The following is a 20,381-nucleotide window of genomic DNA, read 5'->3' on the forward strand; positions in this document are numbered from 1 at the left end:
CTCTTTTTTTTTTTGCAGGAAAGTCACCCAGATATTTTGTTGCCCATTGGCGATTACCCATAAAATAAGGGTCAATATCACTGCCCTGGTCAGTGCACTGCTGTGCCTCCCGTGGCTCCACCTTGCAAGTAGAGCCCTTTCCCTGTCAGGAGTTTGAGGCCCTCCTCCACCCGCAGGCTTCTGCCTGTGCCTCATCCCTGGTGTCTAGTGGGAGAGCTCTGCTTTCCTACTAGGTTACCTTGTGCCTCTCTCCTCCTTTTCTCTGCTTTGCTCTTTGTTCTGCTTCACTTCTGTCCCTTTGTGTTCCTTTTGCTTCGCTCTACACTCTTCCTTGTTTTTCTCTCACTCCGCTCTCTCTCACTTTCACTCTCCTCCTCTCTCTCTCTCCAGCCTCTGCGTCCCTGCCCCCTTTTTGCTTCCCACCCCCTTTTTCATGCCGTTTTTCACCCCCGCTCCCGCCTCCTAGCTGTCCTCTCCTCCCCCCACCTCCCTACTTAATGGCGGCCACTGCGTGGTAGGTCGAGCAATATCACTGACCTGGTCAGTGCACTGCACTGCCTCCCGTGGCTCCACCTTGCAAGTAGAGCCCTTTCCCTGGCTCCTCTGAACTCCTGACCCCTGTCAGGAGTTCGAGGCCGTCCTCCACCCGCAGGCTTCTGCCTGTGCCTCATCCCTGGTGTCTAGTGGGAGAGCTCTGCTTTCCTACTATGCTACCTTCTGCCTCTCTCCTCCTTTTCCCTGATTTGCTCTCTGTTCTGCTTCACTTCTGTCCCTTTGTGCTCCTTTTGCTTTGCGCTACACTGTTCCTCGTTTTTCTCTCACACAACTCTCTCTCTCACTTTCGCTCTCACCCCTCTCTCTCTCTCCCCCGCCACTGCTGCCCCCACAGCCCCAACTTTTTTGTGGCCCCATCCCCTTTCTTACGCAGTTTTTCACCCCCGTTCCAGCCTCACAGCTGTCCTCTCCTCCCCCCCCTACTAAATAGCGGCCTCTGCATGGCCGCACCACTGGGGCACCGAAGGTGTGCCAAAGGCAAGCCCATCTGCCCCCATCCGGACCTGGACCAGGTCCAGCACCAGAACCTCTGGCTCCAGTCCCCCCACCCCTGCCACGCACGTCTTCACTACGATGACGCCAACCTCCGCGCCCTCAAAACCGGCCGCTCTCCCGCCTGCCTTCAAGCCTCTGCGCAGACCACCGCAGACCCTTCTCCTGCTGGAACGGCACCTTCACCAGCCTCCACGCCAACGACCCACCAACCAAGGCAGGACACAACCATCTCAGATGTATTCTCCTCAACATCCGCTCCGTCCACAAGCATGCAGTAGAGCTTTGGAATCTTCTCGACGTTGACTTCCTGACCGATGAACCCCTCCTCAGCACCTGACATCACCATAGCTATCCCGGACGGCTACAATATCGCCCGTAGGGACCGCTCCAACAAAGCAGGAGGAGGCATCGCCATCATCCACAAGAACACCCTCAGCACCGTCAAACTCCTGCACTTCCAGACCCACACTGACCCAAACACCACCATCCAAGGAACCCTCATCTACAAGCCCCCTGGCCCCCGACAGCAGTTCAGCAACTCCATCACCAACATCATCAGCATGCACGCTCTTGCATCCACTGACTACATACTCCTTGGGGACTTAAACTTCCACCTCGAGAACACCAATGACAACAACATCACCACCCTGCTCGACAACCTCTTCAAACTCAGCCTCAAACAGCTTGTCACAACACAGACCCACTCCGCCACACCAATGAACTCCACTCGACAGATCACCGCTGCATCCACTTCTCCTTCAAGAAACCCACAACACACCACCACCCACAATGGATCTCCCACCGCAGTTGGAACAAGGTCACCGAAGACCAACTTATCGCAAACCTCTCCCAGAACCCACCCATCGACACCACCGACACCGATGCAGCTGCCTGCAACTTCAGGCAAAGGGTCGACACCTGTGCCAATACTCTTGCCCCAATCAAAAATCCCTACGACAGAAAGGCCTTCTGGTTTACAGCCGACCTCCATGAATCTAAGCAAACATGCCGAAGACTCGAAAGAACGTGGCGCCAAGATCAGACTCCGGACAACCACACAGACTTCAAAAACGCTATCTGCAGACACCGTCAACTCATCTGAGCCGCCAAGAGAACCTTCTTCAAAGAACGAATCAACAACAACGCACACAGCCACAAGGAGCTCTTCAATGATGTGAAGGAACTCTCCAACCCCAGCTCCAACGCCAACGATATCCCACCATCCCAAGACCTCTACGACTCCCTAGCCTCCTACTTCCACCACAAGATTGCAGACATCCACGACAGCTTTAGCACCCAGTCCCCATCCTGGCAACCACCAACACCACAGATTCACCTCCGACCAACCTCCTGCTCTCCTCAACCCCTGTCAATGACAACAATACCATCGAAATCATGAACACCATCCACTCTTGCTCTCCATCTGACCCCTACCCTCACCACATCCTCAACAAACCAAGCTCCATCAACACACCTCAACTACGGAAGATCATCAACAGCTCCTTCGAGTCCGCCACCTTCCCGGAGAGCTGGAAACATGCCAAGATCAACGTCCTCCTAAAAAAACCAAAGGCAAACCCAAAGGACCTCAAGAACTTCCGACCTATCTCCCTGTTCCCCTTCCCTGCAAAAGTCATCAAGAAGGCTGTCAACAGACAACTAACCCGCTTCCTCGAGGAGAACTGCACCCTGGACCCTTCCCAATCCGGATTCTGCGGAAACCGCCCTCATCGCCGCCACTGACGACATCAGAACCATACTGGACAACAGTGAAACCGCGGCCCTCGTCATCCTGGACCTCTTGGCCGCGCTCAACACCATCTGCCACCACACCCTACGCTCATGCTTCAGCAATGCAGGAATCTGGGACAGAGCCCTGGACTGGGTCACCACCTTTCTCACCAGCAGAATCCAGAGAGTCTGCGTCCCCCCATTCCGCTTGGAGGCCACCAAAATCATCTGCAACGTAACCCAGGGTTCGTCCCTCAGCCCGACCCTCTTCAACGTCTACATGGCCTCGTTCGCTAACATCACCCGATCCCACAAGCTCAACATCATCTCATATACCAACGACAACCAGATGATCCTCTCCCTCACCAACGACTCCGCCACGACCAACCTCCATGAAGGAATGAAGGCCATCGCTGAATGGATGAAGAGCAGCTGCCACAAACTCAATTCCGACAAGACGGAAGTCCTCATCTTTGGCTCCACCCCCTCTGCATGGGATGAGTCCTGGTGGCCTGACACTCTCGGAGCCGCTCCGACTCCCACCGACCACGCACACAACCTAGGATTCATCTTGGACTCCTCATTATCCATGACCCAGCAAGTCAACGCCATCTCCTCCTGCTTCAATACCCTCCGCATGCTCTGAAAGATCTACAAGTGGATACTGTAGGAAAATACCATCTTGCTTGGCATGTTACCCCTATATTTCACTGTATATATGTTGTTTTAGTTTATGTGTCACTGGGACCCTGTCAGGCAGGGCCCCAGTGCTCATAAGTATGTGCCCTGTATGTGTTCCCTGTGTGATGTCTAACTGTCTCACTGAGGCTCTGCAAACCAGAACCTCAGTGGTTATGCTCTCTCTGCTTTCCAAATTTGTCACTAACAGGCTAGTGACTAAATTTTCCAATGCACATTGGCATACTGGTACACCCATATAATTCCCTAGTATATGGTACTGAGGGACCCAGGGTATTGGGGTCCCAGGAGATCCCTATGGGCTGCAGCATTTCTTTTGCCACACATAGGGAGCTCTGACAATTCTTACACAGGCCTGCCAGTGCAGCCTGAGTAAAATAACGTCCACGTTATTTCACAGCCATTTACCACTGCACTTAAGTAACTTATAAGTCACCTATATGTCTAACCTTCACCTGGTGAAGGTTGGGTGCAAAGTTACTTAGTGTGTGGGCACCCTGGCACTAGCCAAGGTGCCCACACATCGTTCAGGGCAAATTCCCCGGACTTTGTGAGTGCGGGGACACCATTACACACGTGCACTGTACATAGGTCACTACCTATGTACAGCGTCACAATGGTAACTCCGAACATGGCCATGTAACATGTCTAAGATCATGGAATTGTCACCCCAATGCCATTCTGGCATTCGGGGGACAATTCCATGATCACCCGGGTCTCTAGCACAGAACCCTGGTACTGCCAAACTGCCTTTACGGGGTCTCCACTGCAGCTGCTGCTGCTGCCAACCCCTCAGACAGGTTTCTGCCCTCCTGGGGTCCAGGCAGCCCTGGCCCAGGAAGGCAGAACAAAGGACTTCCTCTGAGAGAGGGTGTAACACCCTCTCCCTTTGGAAATAGGTGTGAAGGCTGGGGAGGAGTAGCCTCCCCCAGCCTCTGGAAATGCTTTGATGGGCACAGATGGTGCCCATCTCTGCATAAGCCACTCTACACCGGTTCAGGGATCCCCCAGCCCTGCTCTGGCGTGAAACTGGACAAAGGAAAGGGGAGTGACCACTCCCCTGACCTGCACCTCCCAGGGGAGGTGCCCAGAGCTCCTCCAGTGTGTCCCAGACCTCTGCCATCTTGGAAACAGAGGTGGTTGTGGCACACTGGACTGCTCTGAGTGGCCAGTGCCAGCAGGTGACGTCAGAGGCTCCTTCTGATAGGCTCTTACCTCGCTTGGTAGCCAATCCTCCTTCCTAGGTATCCAAACCTCCTTTTCTGGCTAATTAGGGTCTCTGCTTTGGGGAATTCTTCAGATAACGAATGCAAGAGCTCATCAGAGTTCCTCTACATCTCCCTCTTCACCTTCTGCCAAAGGATCGACCGCTGACTGCTCAGGACGCCTGCAAAACCGCAACAAAGTAGCAAGACGACTACTAGCAAGCTTGTGTCGCTTGATCCTGCCGGCTTTCTCGACTGTTTCCAGGTGGTGCATGCTCTGGGGGTAGCCTGCCTCCTCTCTGCACCAGGATCTCTGAAGAAATCTCCTGTGGGTCGTCAGAATCTTCCCCCTGCAACTGCAGCCATCACTGGTCCTCTGGGTACCCTCTCAGCACGACGAGCGTGGTCCCTGGAACTCAGCAACTCTGTCCCAGTGACTCCCACAGTCCAGTGACTCTTCAGTCCAAGTTTGGTGTAGGTAAGTCCTTGCCTCCCCACGCTAGACTGCATTGCTGGGTACAGCGTGATTTGCAGCTGCTCCGCCTCCTGTGCACTCTTCCAGGATTTCCTTCGTGCACAGCCAAGCCTGGGTCACCGACACTCTAACCTGCAGTGCACAACCTTCTGAGTTGTCCTCCGGCGTCATGGGACTCCTTTTTGTGACTTCGGGTGGACTCCAGTTCACTCTTCTTTCAAGTGCCTGTTCAGGTACTTCTGCGGATGCTGCCTGCTTCTGTGAGGGCTCCCTGACCTGCTGGGTGCCTCCTCTGTCTCCTCATCCAAGTGGCGACATCCTGGTCCCTCCTGGGCCACAGCAGCACCCAAAAACCTCTACCACGACCCTTGCAGCTAGCAAGGATTGTTTGTGGACTTTCTGCGTGGGAACACCTCTGCAAGCTTCATCGCGACGTGTGATATCCATCCTCCAAAGGGGAAGTTCCTAGTCCTCTTCTTTCTTGCAGAACTCCAAGCTTCTTCCAACAGGTGGCAGCTTCCTTGCACCCTCAGCTGACATTTCCTGGGCTCCTGCCCACTCTCGACACTGTTGTGACTATTGGACATGGTCCCCTGTCTTACAGGTACTCAGGTACGGAAATCCACTGTTGTTGCATTGCTGGTGTTTGTTCTTCCTGCAGAATCCCCCTATCACGACTTCTGTGCTCTCTGGGGGTAGTAGGTGCACTTTACACCTACCTTTCAGGGTCTTGGGGTGGGCTATTTTTCTAACCCTCACTGTTTTCTTACAGTCCCAGCGGCCCTCTACAAGCTCACATAGGTTTGGGGTCTATTCGTGACTTGCATTACACTTTTGGAGTATATGGTTTGTGTTGTCCCTATACCTATGTGCTCCTATTGCAACCTATTGTAACTTTATACTACTTGCATTACTTTTCTTGCTATTACCTGCATAATTTTGGTTTATGTACATATATCTTGTGTATATAACTTATCCTCATACTGAGGGTACTCACTGAGATACTTTTGGCATATTGTCATAAAAATAAAGTACCTTTATTTTTAGTACTTCTGTGTATTGTGTTTTCTTATGATATTGTGCATATGACACCAGTGGTATAGTAGGAGCTTTACATGTCTCCTAGTTCAGCCTAAGCTGCTTTGCCATAGCTACCTTCTATCAGCCTAAGCTGCTAGAAACACCTCTTCTACACTAATAAGGGATAACTGGACCTGGCACAAGGTGTAAGTACCTCTGGTACCCACTGCAAAGGGAGAGGGTGTACCACCCTCCCTCAGAGGAAATCCTTTGTTCTGCCTTCCTGGGACTGGGCTGCCCAGACACCAGGAGGGGAGATGACTGTCTGTGAGTTGGCAGCAGCGGTAGCTGCAGTGCAAACCCCAGAGAGCTGTTTTGGCAGTACCCGGGCTCCATGCTGGAGCCCCGGGGATGCATGGGATTGGCACCCCAATGCCAGATTTGGCATGGGGGGACAATTCCATGATCTTAGACATGTTACATAGCCATATTCGGAGTTACCATTGTGAAGCTACATATAGGTATTGACCTATATGTAGTGCACATGTGTAATGGTGTCTCCGCGCTCACAAAGTCCTGGGAAATTGCCCTGAACTATGTGGGCACAACTTGGCTAGTGCCCTCACACTTAGTAACTTTGCACCTAACTTTCGTATAAGTTACTTAAGTGCAGTGTAAAATGGCTGTGAAATAACGTGGACGTTATTTCACTCAGGCTGCAGTGGCAGCCCTGTGTGAGAATGGTCTGAGCTCCCTATGGGTGGCAAAAGAAATGCTGCAGCCCATAGGGATCTCCTGGAACCCCAATACCCTGGGTACCTAGGTACCATATACTAGGGAATTATAAGGGTGTTCCAGTGTGCCAATCAGAATTGGTAAAAACACTGACATATACTTACAAACAGGCCAAAAGTGGGGGTAACAAGGCTAGAAAGAGGCTACCTTCCTACACATACTGCCAAAACATCATGAGGTTGAACGCCTCCCTCAGAAGCACCCCCCTGTCACCAAGTGTATCCAGATTACAAGAAGGCCCTAGCACCTTCCCCAGGAAGGTATTGCTGGGGGACAGAGGGGCTGCCACACCAGCAGGATCATATTCCTAGTCAAGACAGTGTGACAAGACTGACTTTATCCTCCCCAGGGGCTGCTGCCACTTACCAGATGCACCCTTCCATACCCTAGAAGTCACCTTTAGGGCCTGGAGAGGGAACCCTGCTTCGACAAGATTCAAACCTCTGACCGGTCCCACTAGAGATACAGAAGGTTGGTACATGGATCCTGGGCTACAGGAAAACAACTCTGGCTTGGTCACTTGTCAGAGCTTTGACAAGCTTGGGAAGGAGTCTCCGGCCTAGCGTAATTTCCCAGCCTGCAGTGCCACAAGAATGTAGAGTCTAAATCCTCAGTGCAAGCTGAAAATTGCTCTCATGTCTGATTGCAGTGCATTGTGTAAAGAGATATCCAGACTTGGAGTCAGATTTTGGGTCACATACCCTTGGAAATGAATAGGCCAATTAGATGGCTGGGCTGCTCTAAAAGTTCCTATGAGGACTTGTTTGAAGCTTTTGTACAGCCAGGGTTCCAGAAGGGTGGGTATATTTGTTTAATTGTCCCTGTCATCATCCATTGTACACAGACTACAAGCAGGGCTAATGACTCTGGCCTGTATGTTAGGTAGACCAGGGTGGTTGGTATGTGTTTACTCTATGTGGCCTTAGAGGGATCTCCAAACCAACCAGGTCAGTTTCCAAGTGACAATGGTGTGACAAGGGAAAGTTTGGGATCAACAATGCCTCCAAGTAGTTGTGACTCTCTTTGAGGTGAACAGCTCTGTAGATGACTCACTGAGAACTCCAAAGGCTGCAGATGCAGCAGATTACTCTAGGACTTAGGCCAGCATTCTAAAGTGAATGCACCCAAAACAGAGCTTTGCAGGCATGGTGCAAGATCTCTTGCTCCAGGAGGGTGTGAAGTTCTAACCATGTCCCCAATCAGAGGTTTTATAGCTGTGGTAGATCTGGGGCACACATTCTGGGAGTGGATGCTAGGCAGTAACTATTGATGTCCCAAACTGGGTGCACCCAGGATACACACACAATTCCAGGGAGATATTCCCTGTTCTGACAGGGACGAAATCTCTAGCTCTAAAGCTCAGTTCTGGCTTGGTGTGGGTTCACCTAGTTCTGAAATCAACTCACCTGGCCTGTAGTGCCCCAACATACAGAGTATGGTGTTCTGCAGGTCCAGGAAGGACCTATCTCTCTGGCAGGGTTAGAAGCTGTGACAAGGTCCCTGACTTGAGTCAGACCTTTAGATGGTCTGTGGCGTTGTTGCCTAGACGAGGTCTTTGGCATCAAAAAGTGATCAGGATGAGGTTCCACATATCCTGTGACTGTTCCCTTGATATGATAGGTTTGACAGCTCTCCCTGGGTCCATGGTCAGAGCTCTGGCAGATTCAGGTTGTAGTCCCCTGCTGATGGAGTCCATTTGTTAGCCTGTGGTGCCAAAAAGTGCCTGAACTGGGTTCTGCAGACCCAGTGATAGGTTACTTGTACCAGCAGGGTTGAAAGCTCTGACTGTGTCACCAGTCAAAGCTTTGGTTGACTCTGAGTGCTGTCCCCTTACCCTGAATTCAATTCACTGACCCACAGTGGCACTAAGTGCCCTGGATGAAGTTCCACAGGACCAGGAGAGATCTCATTACTTCAGCCGTTTCGTAAGATGTTACATATAATGGAATTAGAGATATTTTCTAATTTGGAACAGATTGAGAGTAATCACATGTTCACATTTAGCTTTTTAGGGGAGTCAAAATGGAATAATTTTCCAACCAGAAAATGATTGAATTTTGAGTCTTTTACTTAAGTGGTAATTTTGCATGGTGATGGATATGTACAATGTCTACATTCTATGAAAAATGAGATATATGATGTTGGAACTGTTAAAATAGGAATACAAAAGTTTTCTCTCCAAATTTAAGTTTGGAGAAGACAGTAATGGCCAAGATAAACTAAACATCAATTTGTAGTAAAGTCTTCTTGGACCTGAGTTAGTTACCCCTATTTTCAGTTCATTTTATATTTCATATTTTATTAATTTTAGCTAAGCTTCTTTTTGTAATGACATTTGCACAGATTTCTTACATGAAAGACTTCTAGGAATCTGCGGTACAAGTTGCTTGTTTAGTTAGCCTTTGCAAAATATGTAATCTGTACTTTCTGTTAAAGGATAGGGACACTGTACACAATATCCTAGTTCTGATGTTGCCCGTTGAAGAGACAGCTTCTAACATCTAGACAGAACAATGCATCAGAGCTGTGCTTCCAGCACAGTATGGCTTTATTATAGAAATAGTGCAAAGACCCGGGAAGGGCAGAGGGCATTCCAGCCATGACCATCCTGGGATGAATGCTGTGTTCGGCATGCAGCTTTGCTGGTGCTAATCTTCCAACTTCCTGAGAGGACAGCCATATACATTGCAGACTGACTCCTTACACTGTCTTCAGGTATGGGGTTGGGGCTAATCCCTTAGATTGGGCCAGGCAGAAGGGTACACCAGCTTTGCCCTCAGGGTTGATTTTGTTTAGGGCTAGATTACCTCTAGAATTTCTAGAAGCTCTAGAGCATCTAGAACTACATTCACCATGGTTTGGTTGTTTGTCATCTTTGCCATGTTTGAAATGCTGATTAATTTGCTTTGTTTTATCTGCCTAACTTTATCACGGCTCACTCTCTTTATTTCAGTATGAGATTTTTTAATACATTTATTGAAAGGTTCTCTCGTATCTCTTTGTGTCCCACCTTGGCATGCATGAGTAATACTATGAAAGGGTCATCTGTTTCCATGACTTCCCTGGGGAGTCAGAGTGTCATGTTCAGGTTGACCTAATCACCTTTCATCTTGTTAGGTTTGGAGGTTTGGTGAAGCACTGTGAGTTTGCCAGATATTGGGCTTACAGCCTCTGAACATGTGGGTGGAGGTAGTCCCTCACCTTTTCAAGTTCTGTTATCCTAACATGCAGTGCTATTATCATAGTAGGAACCGCATTACATGATGCCCAATGTATTAATGTCAGGTACTTTTTTAATGGGTCTCCTGAGAAGTTTCTCTAGGTGCCTTATTAACCATTATATAGAGACATCTGTGGTAGGGAAATATACTCCTCAACAGTATAGACAGCACTTATATTTGTTAGGTTGTTAATGCCTGAACCTTTCAAAGGATACCCCACTTTAAATTTCCTCCTCTGAATTCCGTTTTTTAAAGTGGTGAATCCAGTTGTAATTCCTTTGAATTGTCACTGTCACACAACATTTACTTCAAAATGGCCTAGTCAATGGGGGTGGAGTTGATAAGTTCATGGTAGAGGCAGCCGAGGCATACAGAACTGAAGTAATTTACTCATGGGTCAATCCACAACAATACAGAGCATGCAACTATTCTGAAATACCCTTGATGTATCAGGAACATCAAAATTGGTTCAAAGGTGCCCTACCACCAGTTTTTGAATGCATTAGATTGGGTCCCCTCACTAATGGCAGGTCCACATGGCCAGTCCTAGCTGTCTACACCCCATATCCAAATAATGTAGTGGCAGCCAATCGGCATCTATTCTATAATAACCTTGTTAGACTATATAGATTCCTAACACAATTTGTTATGTATACCGTAAACACTGCCCCAGCAATGGCTGCTCCACCTGTCCAACAACAATTGGTTACACCTGGGGTTAACCTAGTAAGTATTAATGCTAATATGGGTAAGGTACCCACCAGACAGGACAAAATTCCATTCTGAATTGCTCAAAAGATAAACCAGTTTGAACCAGTGTTTCCCCGAATGGGACTCCAAGATCAACATAGAATTCTCACAAAACACCTGCCACTTGGGTTGGTACCCTCTGTTGACATTTGTGCCACTTGGGACACAGTTTTTGCTGCAATGTATGCCATCACCCATGGTACACCATCACTTGCTGTGTTACCAGATGCATTGAAACATACACAAAATGAATATGGGGCTGCCCTGCCCTGTACTTGGGGATCAAGTTAATTGGCAATTTTGTCACAGTATCCTTAATTATTTTAGGATGCATAAAAGGGGAAGCAACAGCACTGGCGATTAGTCAACATCTTACGCAAGTTCCCTCAATTGATCAGGTGAGCGAGTTACAACAAATTGATGGTGAGACCTATATATACCTAGGTCTGAAATATTTGGGGGACAGACCAAATAAGCCATAGCTTAAAAGTTATCCTGATAAGGATACTACCAAACAAGCAGAGGAGTCGTCTAAAAATTGCTGGGACAAACACAAATAAAATAAAGAGAAAATTAAATCACAGGGAGAATCTTCACAGCTGGAGAACTTGAAAAAATGTTTCATTTGGTTTACTGTGATTATTTGAAATAGCCTAACAGAAATCAGTATGCTGATAGACACTCTTCTCTTTCCTTTCAGGACTCATTCAAAAAATGATCCAGAAGAGTGGAGAGCTAACAAGAAGAGTATGTGAAACTGCAAAAAACCTCACAGCATTTGTCTGACATCATAAAATACTCAGAGAATCTTCCTCAATAGAAAACACAATTCAAAAAGAAGGTGGCTGAGGAAATTGTGGAAAGTTATGCCACACATACGGACACCATTAATGTAGAACAGGATGTGGGCAATGACTTCTCCAGACAACACGGCAGAGGTTCACAATAGTTTGCCAGAATCTTCAAGAGATTCCAGATGTGAAAGCAACTAACAATTATTTGGAAATCAAAACCCTAGACAGGCGAGTTGCCCCTCAGGACCGAGTCTATAACTTAAACATATTACGTGAGGGGGACATAATGCGCACAATTAAAGTAATTTTCTGGGAATGATTGACACTTAGTTATGACATTATCTTGGCTGAAAAAGATTGGCTACTGGAGTTTGTTAGAACACTCGCACAAGGAGAAGATGTGATTTTATTGTTTTTCTCCTTGTTCCTGAGCAAGTACAGCAAGTGGACAACGCAGAATGGGCTCTTGCACAAGTCTCAGCAGTATACCGCAACCATGAGGGCTGGAATAGGGACCGTCCTTATAATATAATACTCATAAGGTCCATCCAGTAAGTGCAACCACAATACCACGTAAAACATAAAGCAAAAGCCCTTTTAAGGCAAATTCTTTTGTAGCTTGCGGATCAGGGAGTAATAGAACCCTGCGTATCGCCAATGAATGACCCTTTGTTGCTAGTGGATAAACCGGATCACTCCTATAGAATAGTCTTTGATTACAGACACTTAAATAGTCACACATACACATTTGCAATACAAAATTCATATAGCACGTCACAAATGAACAATTTTGTCCATAAAAAACTACAAAACCACCTTAGATATTTCCAATGGGTTATTTTCCGAAACATAGAACAGAACTTATATCTGATGGATGATGCCTTAAGCACTCATTTAGCCAGAGTAGATAACACTGTTTTAGGATTTGACAAACATGGAAAATGTTATTTTAAGGAAACAAAAAATGTCTTTCTCAGTGTCCTCTTCCTAGGATACAAGTTATCAAATGAGGGGAAGAGCCTGGCACCACACTTCCTAGAGAAGTGCAGTCAATTACAACCACCAAACACCATCCATAAACTACAATTCTTGTGAGGATTTTTTAAATTGAGCAGAAAGTACATACCAGACTATGCACAATGCATAAAACCACTTTATGATTTAATTCCTCCAGATTTTTATAGCAAACATTGAACACCAGAATACATACACAAATACTCAGATCATTACAGAGTGACATGCTTAAGCATGTCATCTACACACAGTTTAGGTACAAATTGTTCCAGTTTTCTACCTTCAAAACCTACATCTGTTAAGATGTTATGTCACCATTCTCCCTGTTCATAGTTTTTGATTGTTACTTTGTGTACATTTACTGCCTTGAAAAAATCAGGCATTGTGACAAAAATATGTGTCAGACGTTGTGATGATATATGCATTTTGGATTCTTGAATCTTCTACTCTTCAATAAACAGAGCTAGAGTGGGAGCTTCATGGCCTTTAAGGACTCCAGTTTGAGGGATAGTGCCATAATGTTAGTGTCTGTGCCTGAGTTACTGGTGAACCCCGTTTGGTTTGCGGGAATTATAGATTTTTTGAGTAGCCCAGTTGGCCAGGTGTTCCAAGAGAACGCTAGCTTAGTACTTTGCTTCATTGTCTATAAGTGCGATCAGGCGGTAGTTGTTGGGGACTGACCCATAACCGCCTTTGTATATTAGTGAGATTATGGATCCTCTCCAGGATTCAGGGATTTGTTCCCCATACAGGGTGTCGTTGAAGAGGGGGGCCATGTCTTCTGCCCACTTGGGCAGGTACAATATATTGATGGCTTCATAGATGGCCTGAGGAACTCCATTTGGACTGGGGGCTCCCGTCTTTGTCCCTCCCCCTATTAGCCGTTGGATGCCTGCACAGGAGATGGATAGTTCACTGACTACATTGCTGAAATGACTGGCGGCTGGGTTTCCGGAGTTGGATGGCCTGCCTAGGCCACTGGTGGGGATGTGGTCCTCGACACCAATGGTTTCCTGGAAGTGTAGTTTTAGAAAAGAGGCCCAGTCTGCCTCAGAGATGTTTCAGTCCGAGATTGGGCCTTGTTGATTTCTCATGGCATTTACAGTACCCCAGAATTGGCTGGTGTTCTTGTGTTTTATGTCCCAGATGAGCTTTGCGCAGAATGTTTAATTGTGTAGCCTCCTGACCTCCCATACTGTCTGCTTCAGGTTTCCTTTTTCTTGTTTCAGTTTGATGAGGTGGCATTCTTGTTTGGGAAACTGGCGGGCTCACAGGAGTGCTTGATTAACTTTCCTCCTTAGATGTTTCAGACTAAGCGAGGAGTGGAACTTCTTTGTGGCCCTTTGGGGATGGCGTCTGGTGGCTGAGGTGTTTCTGGTGAATAGCTGTGTGTATGAGTAAATGAAAGCCTCCCATTTGTCTTTGAGTGACCCTCTCTTCTTTGGGAGGCTTTTAGGTGCTTGTCAGCTACCTCTGCCAGGAGAGCTAGGGAAAAAGCTGTCCATTTGATGCATTTCAGCTGACACAGCTGTTCAGTGCTGACTGGTGCCTTGTTGGTCATCTGTAAGGCTGGTGCCAAAGAGAAAGACACTTCCTGTGGCAGGTGATCGCTTTCAGGTCTCAGACCCATTTTGAAGGAGGAGACCGTTTGCAGGAGTAATAATGAGACCCAGGTGAAGTCTATTAAGGAGGTTACATTTGTAGAGTGGAATGAAAGGGAAGGGGGGTATGTCTTTGTGAATTGGCCATTTAGTGCTCTTAGACCTAGGTACTCAAGGGACTTAACAAAGGCTGTTCCTGTGTTGCTTCTTTTTGCCGTTTTGATCAGTGTTTGTTCAGAAATGTACCACTGGTTTTCCTGGGTGTCAATAACCTCGTTAGTATCAGACCCTCCTAGCAGTTTCATGTTGAAGTCCCCTTTACTAGTAGTGGGTGGGAGCCAGCCACTTGAGTGATATGGTCCACAAGCATGTTTGCAGTTCAACTTGTTTTTTTCATCTCAGAGGTATAGATATGTTGACTAGGAATACCTGGAAAGCACAAGTTAGAAAGTTTTTTCTAGTATACTTTATCTACATGTATGTTTGGCAAACAGGAGGTGTGATTTGCATACCACTTCTCCCTCTTTGTACTTAAATCTGAACACATGTGTACTCAAAACAAACCAAGACATCCAGATAATTCTGGGTTCCATTGGCTTTACCTATGTCACATCCAATGAAGGTGACACAGTGCTGATTTCATTTATATCAATTTTTTCTTCTAGTGTTGAAATGTGTTTTGCATTCACTGAAAATGTACTGAATGCAGTTTAGATGGCTGTCATTAAGAAAAAAACACTGGCTCAGGGAAAACAAATCATTGTTACCATCCCATTGTCATCCATAGAGGATCTCACAAAGATTAGAGTTCTAAAAGCAAAAGCCTTACATCTTAGATGGCTATAATGGTCCAATTCTTTGACTGCCACTAATGTACACTATGGCCCTCATTACAACCCTGGCGGTCGGTGATGAAGTGGCAGTAAAACCACCAACAGGCCTGCGGTAATAAATATTAAATTATGACCACGGCGGACACCGCTCATACAAACAGCCACTTTAACACACTGATGGCCAGGGCGAAATCAATAGGCACCACTGTAGTAACCGCCTACAGCCAGGCGGAAGACAATGTTCTGCCCACTGTATTATGAGACACCAATCTGACACCTTTTCCAGGTGGTACAACAACATCAAAAGCCTGGTGGAAACAGATCTCAGAAGTCAAAGGACTCACCTGTGGAGACTCAGGGAAGAACCACGCCTCCATGGAGCCCGAGTTGCATGTGTTCCCCATGCTCTTTAACCTTCAGCTCCACTACGAACACCAACGCCGACAAAGATGACCACGGTGAGTACAGCCGCCTAGCACACAGGGGAGCGGGGGAGGAAAAAGTGAGTGACACACACGCAACACCCCCACCCCCAACACCATACACACAAGCAGATGCAGTAAAATTACATATTCACCCGGTACCCCTCAGGAATAATGCAAGGACAAAAGGAATTGATTCAAGTGAGTGTAATAAGATAAAATTGTATAAATACGTTCATCCAAAACAAAAAGTATATACATATTTACAAATGTAGGGACACTGCCCATTCCTCAATATCTGTGGGCCACAGGGCCACATCACATAGTCCAAGGCCCCACTTTACTCCTGCAACAACATGGAGAGAACACTGCAGGGGCATCAGGTCGAAAATAGCCAGGCACCTCAGGGGGACGGGGAATGGGGGGCACCTCAGCCAGAAGATGGTACAACGCCACTGGTCCTGGAGGGGGCAACATGCCCATTACTCTGTCCTGGGGAGTGCAAGGCCACAGTCTCTCAAGTGGATGACTTGCCCACATGCTCTGGAGGGGGCAACATGCCCTGTGATCTTCATCCTGGGGAGGATGGGGTGAGTGGATGGCTTCTCCACTGGTTCTGGAGAGGGCAATATGACCAGTGATCTTCATCCTGGGGAGGATAGGGTGAGTGGATGGCTGCACCAGTAGTTCTGGAGAGGGGCATTGTGAACCCTGTGGACAGTGATGAAGAGGAGGCAGAGGTTGAGGACAACAGAACAGCAATCATTCAACAGTACTTCCAGTGACACACAGGTAGGACACTGTACCTTCACCTTCCATTGACAGTTTTGTGTTGGACATTGTACATGGCAGGTTGTTTTTCACACTACTATGACCACTTACTGAAACCTTTGGCATCTTTATTTGCAGATATCTGTGCCCCAGTCTGGCTCCTGGTGTGTTGACTGCAGCCAACTACAGGTCATACCTATGTATTCATTACTGTACAGTTGAATTGCAATGTTTACAGCTTGTTAAACGAATACATAGTTCAATCAATTGACAGACTCCATACTTGTAGTTTTACCAAGGGTGGTTATTTAGGTGTTAATGAGTGGAGGGGGATGTGTAATGGGCTAGGGTGATGGTGGTGGAATGTCCAGGATAGAGTCCAGTCTATGTGGATCACAGGTGCATTGTCCACAGGGTCATAGGAAGTGGGGCAACGGCAGTTCAAGGTGGACAAGGTGACAAAGTGGGACACAAGGGTGACATTCAGGAGAGTCTTATTTCCTGGTGGGGGTCTTGGCAATGTTCTCTAGCTTCTGCCTGCATTGCAGGGACCGTTTGCGGGGTGGTTCTCCTTCTGCAGGGGGAGGGGTGCTGGTGGCCTGTTGGTCCTGTGGCAGGGCTTTCTGTCCACTAGTGGCAGCGGAGGTGGAGGGCTGTTCATCAGTGTGGCTAATGTCAGGGGCCCGTTGGTGTGCCACTGCCTACCTCATCTTTGTCAGCGTTGGTGTTCGTAGTGGAGCATGTCTGCCAGCACCCATTCAAGGGTGACCAAGGTGGTGTAGATGTCCCTCAGGTCCACCCTGATCTCCAGGTACTGTCCCTCCTGCAGCCGTTGGGTCTCCTGCAACTTATCCAGTATCTGGCCCATCGTCTCCTGGGAATGGTGGTATGCTCCCAGGATGTTGGAGAGTGCCTCATGGAAAGTCGGTTCCCTGGGCCTGTCCCCCTCCCCACCATCGCACATGTTGCTGGCACCTCCTCTCCGGTGACGTTGGGTGGGGGACCTGTGGGGATGTAATAGCAGTGTTATTGTTTCTGCGTGTGATATCTTGTGCATGGGTGTGTTGCCCTGTATGGTTATTATTGCCCTGGCAGCTTTGCCTCGTGTGAGTACTGATTTGGTGGGCTAGGTGATGGTCTCTAGTGTGTATGCTTTAGTGATAGTTGAAGGGCGTTCCCATTCCCTTGATTCACCCAGTATTTCAGTTGATTTCAAACAGTTACTCAATGTTCAAGGCTGTTGTGGGATGAGAGCAGGTGTCCCTTATGGATTTCTGTATATCAAATAGTGACCTGCTGTGGTAATATACTTTTCTCCCCCAAATATGAGATTTGGGTAGGTGGCCTTCCATTCCTACCTTTAATGTTAATTTTGACAAAAGCCGAATAAAAGCACAATTGTTTTAAAAACACATGGCACTTACATCTGCCCATGAAACATTTGAATTGCAAGAGGCAAGGTCATCTGCAAAGATATAGGCCCTCATTACAACCCTGGCGGTAAAAGGCAGTTACCGCCGTGCAGAAGACCGCCGAAACACCGCCGCGGCTGCGGAATTCCGCTACAGCTATTATGACCCACATCTCGGAATCCGCCGAAATTCAGACACCCACACAACTCCGCCACACCAAAGGTCAGTGTTAAACTGGCGAAAACAAAACCTCTACTGTCACGCCAACAGAAATACGCCCACACTATCACGACCCACGAATCCACGTGGCGGTCTTTCAACCGCGGTATTCCATTGGCGGTACACACCGCCGCGCTCAAAATACACACACATCTCCAAAACACTGCCACATTGGACAATTCGAAATACACACACCTGATACACATACAAACACCACTCCCACACACCCAACACTATATAAAACACACATCCACATCACCCACAAACCCCTACGACCACAATTCACGGACGAAGGCCAGATAGACAGAGAGCACAGCAACTGAGAACCCCACCACACAGAGGCACACAACACCATCACCCATCCAACATTACACGCACAAAACACCACACACCACTACACATCAACACACACATCAACACTTACACCACCTCACACATCACCCACACCACCCCATGTCACGCCAAAGACATCCCCGGTTTACCAAGGAGGAGCTCAGGGTCATGGTGGAGGAAATCCTACTGGTAGAGCCACAGCTATTTGGCTCACAGGTGCAGCACATATCCATAGCCAGGAAGATGGAGCTATGGCAAAGAATCGTGGACAGGGTCAACACTGTGGGACAGCATCCAAGAAATCAGGAGGACATCAGGAAGAGGTGGAACGACCTACGGGGGAAGGTGCGTTCAGTGGTCTCCAGGCACAACATTGCGGTACAGCGGACTGGCGGTGGACCCCCACCTCCTCCCCCACAACTAACAACATGGGAGGAGCAAGTCTTGACCATCATGCATCCAGAGGGCCTCGGAGGAGTCGGTGGAGGAATGGACACTGGTAAGTCAAATCTCAACTATCATATCCCCCACCCTACCTGCATGCTATCACACACCCCCACCCTCACCCCCTTCCCTAACACTCACACTCCTCACTAATGTCCTAATAACACAATCCACTCATCCCAACACCAAGCCCTGCATGACACAACTAAGCATGGTCACCCCTCACCAAAACATGCTCACTGCACATACTCAGAACAATCCCCTAACCATCATCACACAAACCCACACACAGGAATGCTTGCACTGGGGTACACAAACACCCACCCATTGCACACCATTACACACACACATGCAATAATCATGCTCTTATATCCCTGCAGGACCACTAAGGAACGTCACCACACCGGAGGGTCCAGACAACTCCACTCCACCCACAGAAGAGGCCCACAGTGACGACAGCAGCTCTGCCTACTGGATCCTGATGACCAGCCCGGACCATCGTGGGCCTCGGGACAGTCGGTTCCCCTTGCACAGGCACAGCCCAACACTGACTTTCCACCCTCTGGTACCACCAGCACAGCACCCACCCAGCAGGCCCATACCTCCGTACCCAGGGCACGTCAATCAGCGGTGTGTCCACCACTACAGGGAACCCAGGATAACCCACCACCCCAACAACAACAGGGACCTGGGGGCAGTGGTAGTGGGCACACGGTCCAGGGGACGGAGGCACAGGAACACAGGGGAACTGGGAGGGCTGCTGTGCGACAGGGGGCGGACAGGCCAAGGGAACCCACTCTCCACAAGGCCCTCTCCTCCATCATGGGAGCATACCACCACTCCCAGGAGACGATGGCGATGGTCCTGGACAAGTTTCAGGAGACCCAGCGCCTGCAGGAGGAGCAGTATTTGGGGTTCAGGGAGAAGCTCAGAACAATCAGCTCCGCCCTGGGCACCATCGTAGGGGTGCTGAAGGACATACAATAGACCATGAGGGACACCGTGGCACTCCAAGGGGCCCCTGACACTAGCCAGGACGATGAACTGCCCACCACCTCCGCCGGCGCTAGTGGACAGGACGCCCCACCACAGGACCACCACATCAGCACCCCACCCCCTGCAGACGGACAACCACCACGCAAGCGGTCCCTGAGATCCAGGAACAGGATAGAGCAAGATGGCAAGACCCCCGCCAGGAAATGAGACCACCCTGATTGTCCTCCCACTGTCCCACTTTGTTACCCTGTCCATACTGAAACTGCCCCAGCTCCACTTCCTATGTCCATATGGGCAGTGCACCTGTGAGACTAATAGACTGGACTCTGCCATGGACATTCTTCCACAGTCCCCCATCACCATATTACTACCCCCCCTCCATATTTGGGCACTTAAATAAACACCCTTGAACCACAAAACAATCTGGAGTCAGTCTGTGATTTGGTAAATATGTATAATCAATGACAGTGTCAAAATGCGTTTCCAATTGTAAAGCCAACATACCTATGTCACACATCACAAGTCCTTGAAGGATGCAAGCAGATGACAAACGTTGCTAACCACACCTGTGAAACCGTAATGGAAAGGTACAACTC

The sequence above is a fragment of the Pleurodeles waltl genome, chromosome 5 (assembly GCF_031143425.1).
Source record: "Pleurodeles waltl isolate 20211129_DDA chromosome 5, aPleWal1.hap1.20221129, whole genome shotgun sequence".
NCBI classification, from domain to species: Eukaryota; Metazoa; Chordata; class Amphibia; order Caudata; family Salamandridae; genus Pleurodeles; species Pleurodeles waltl.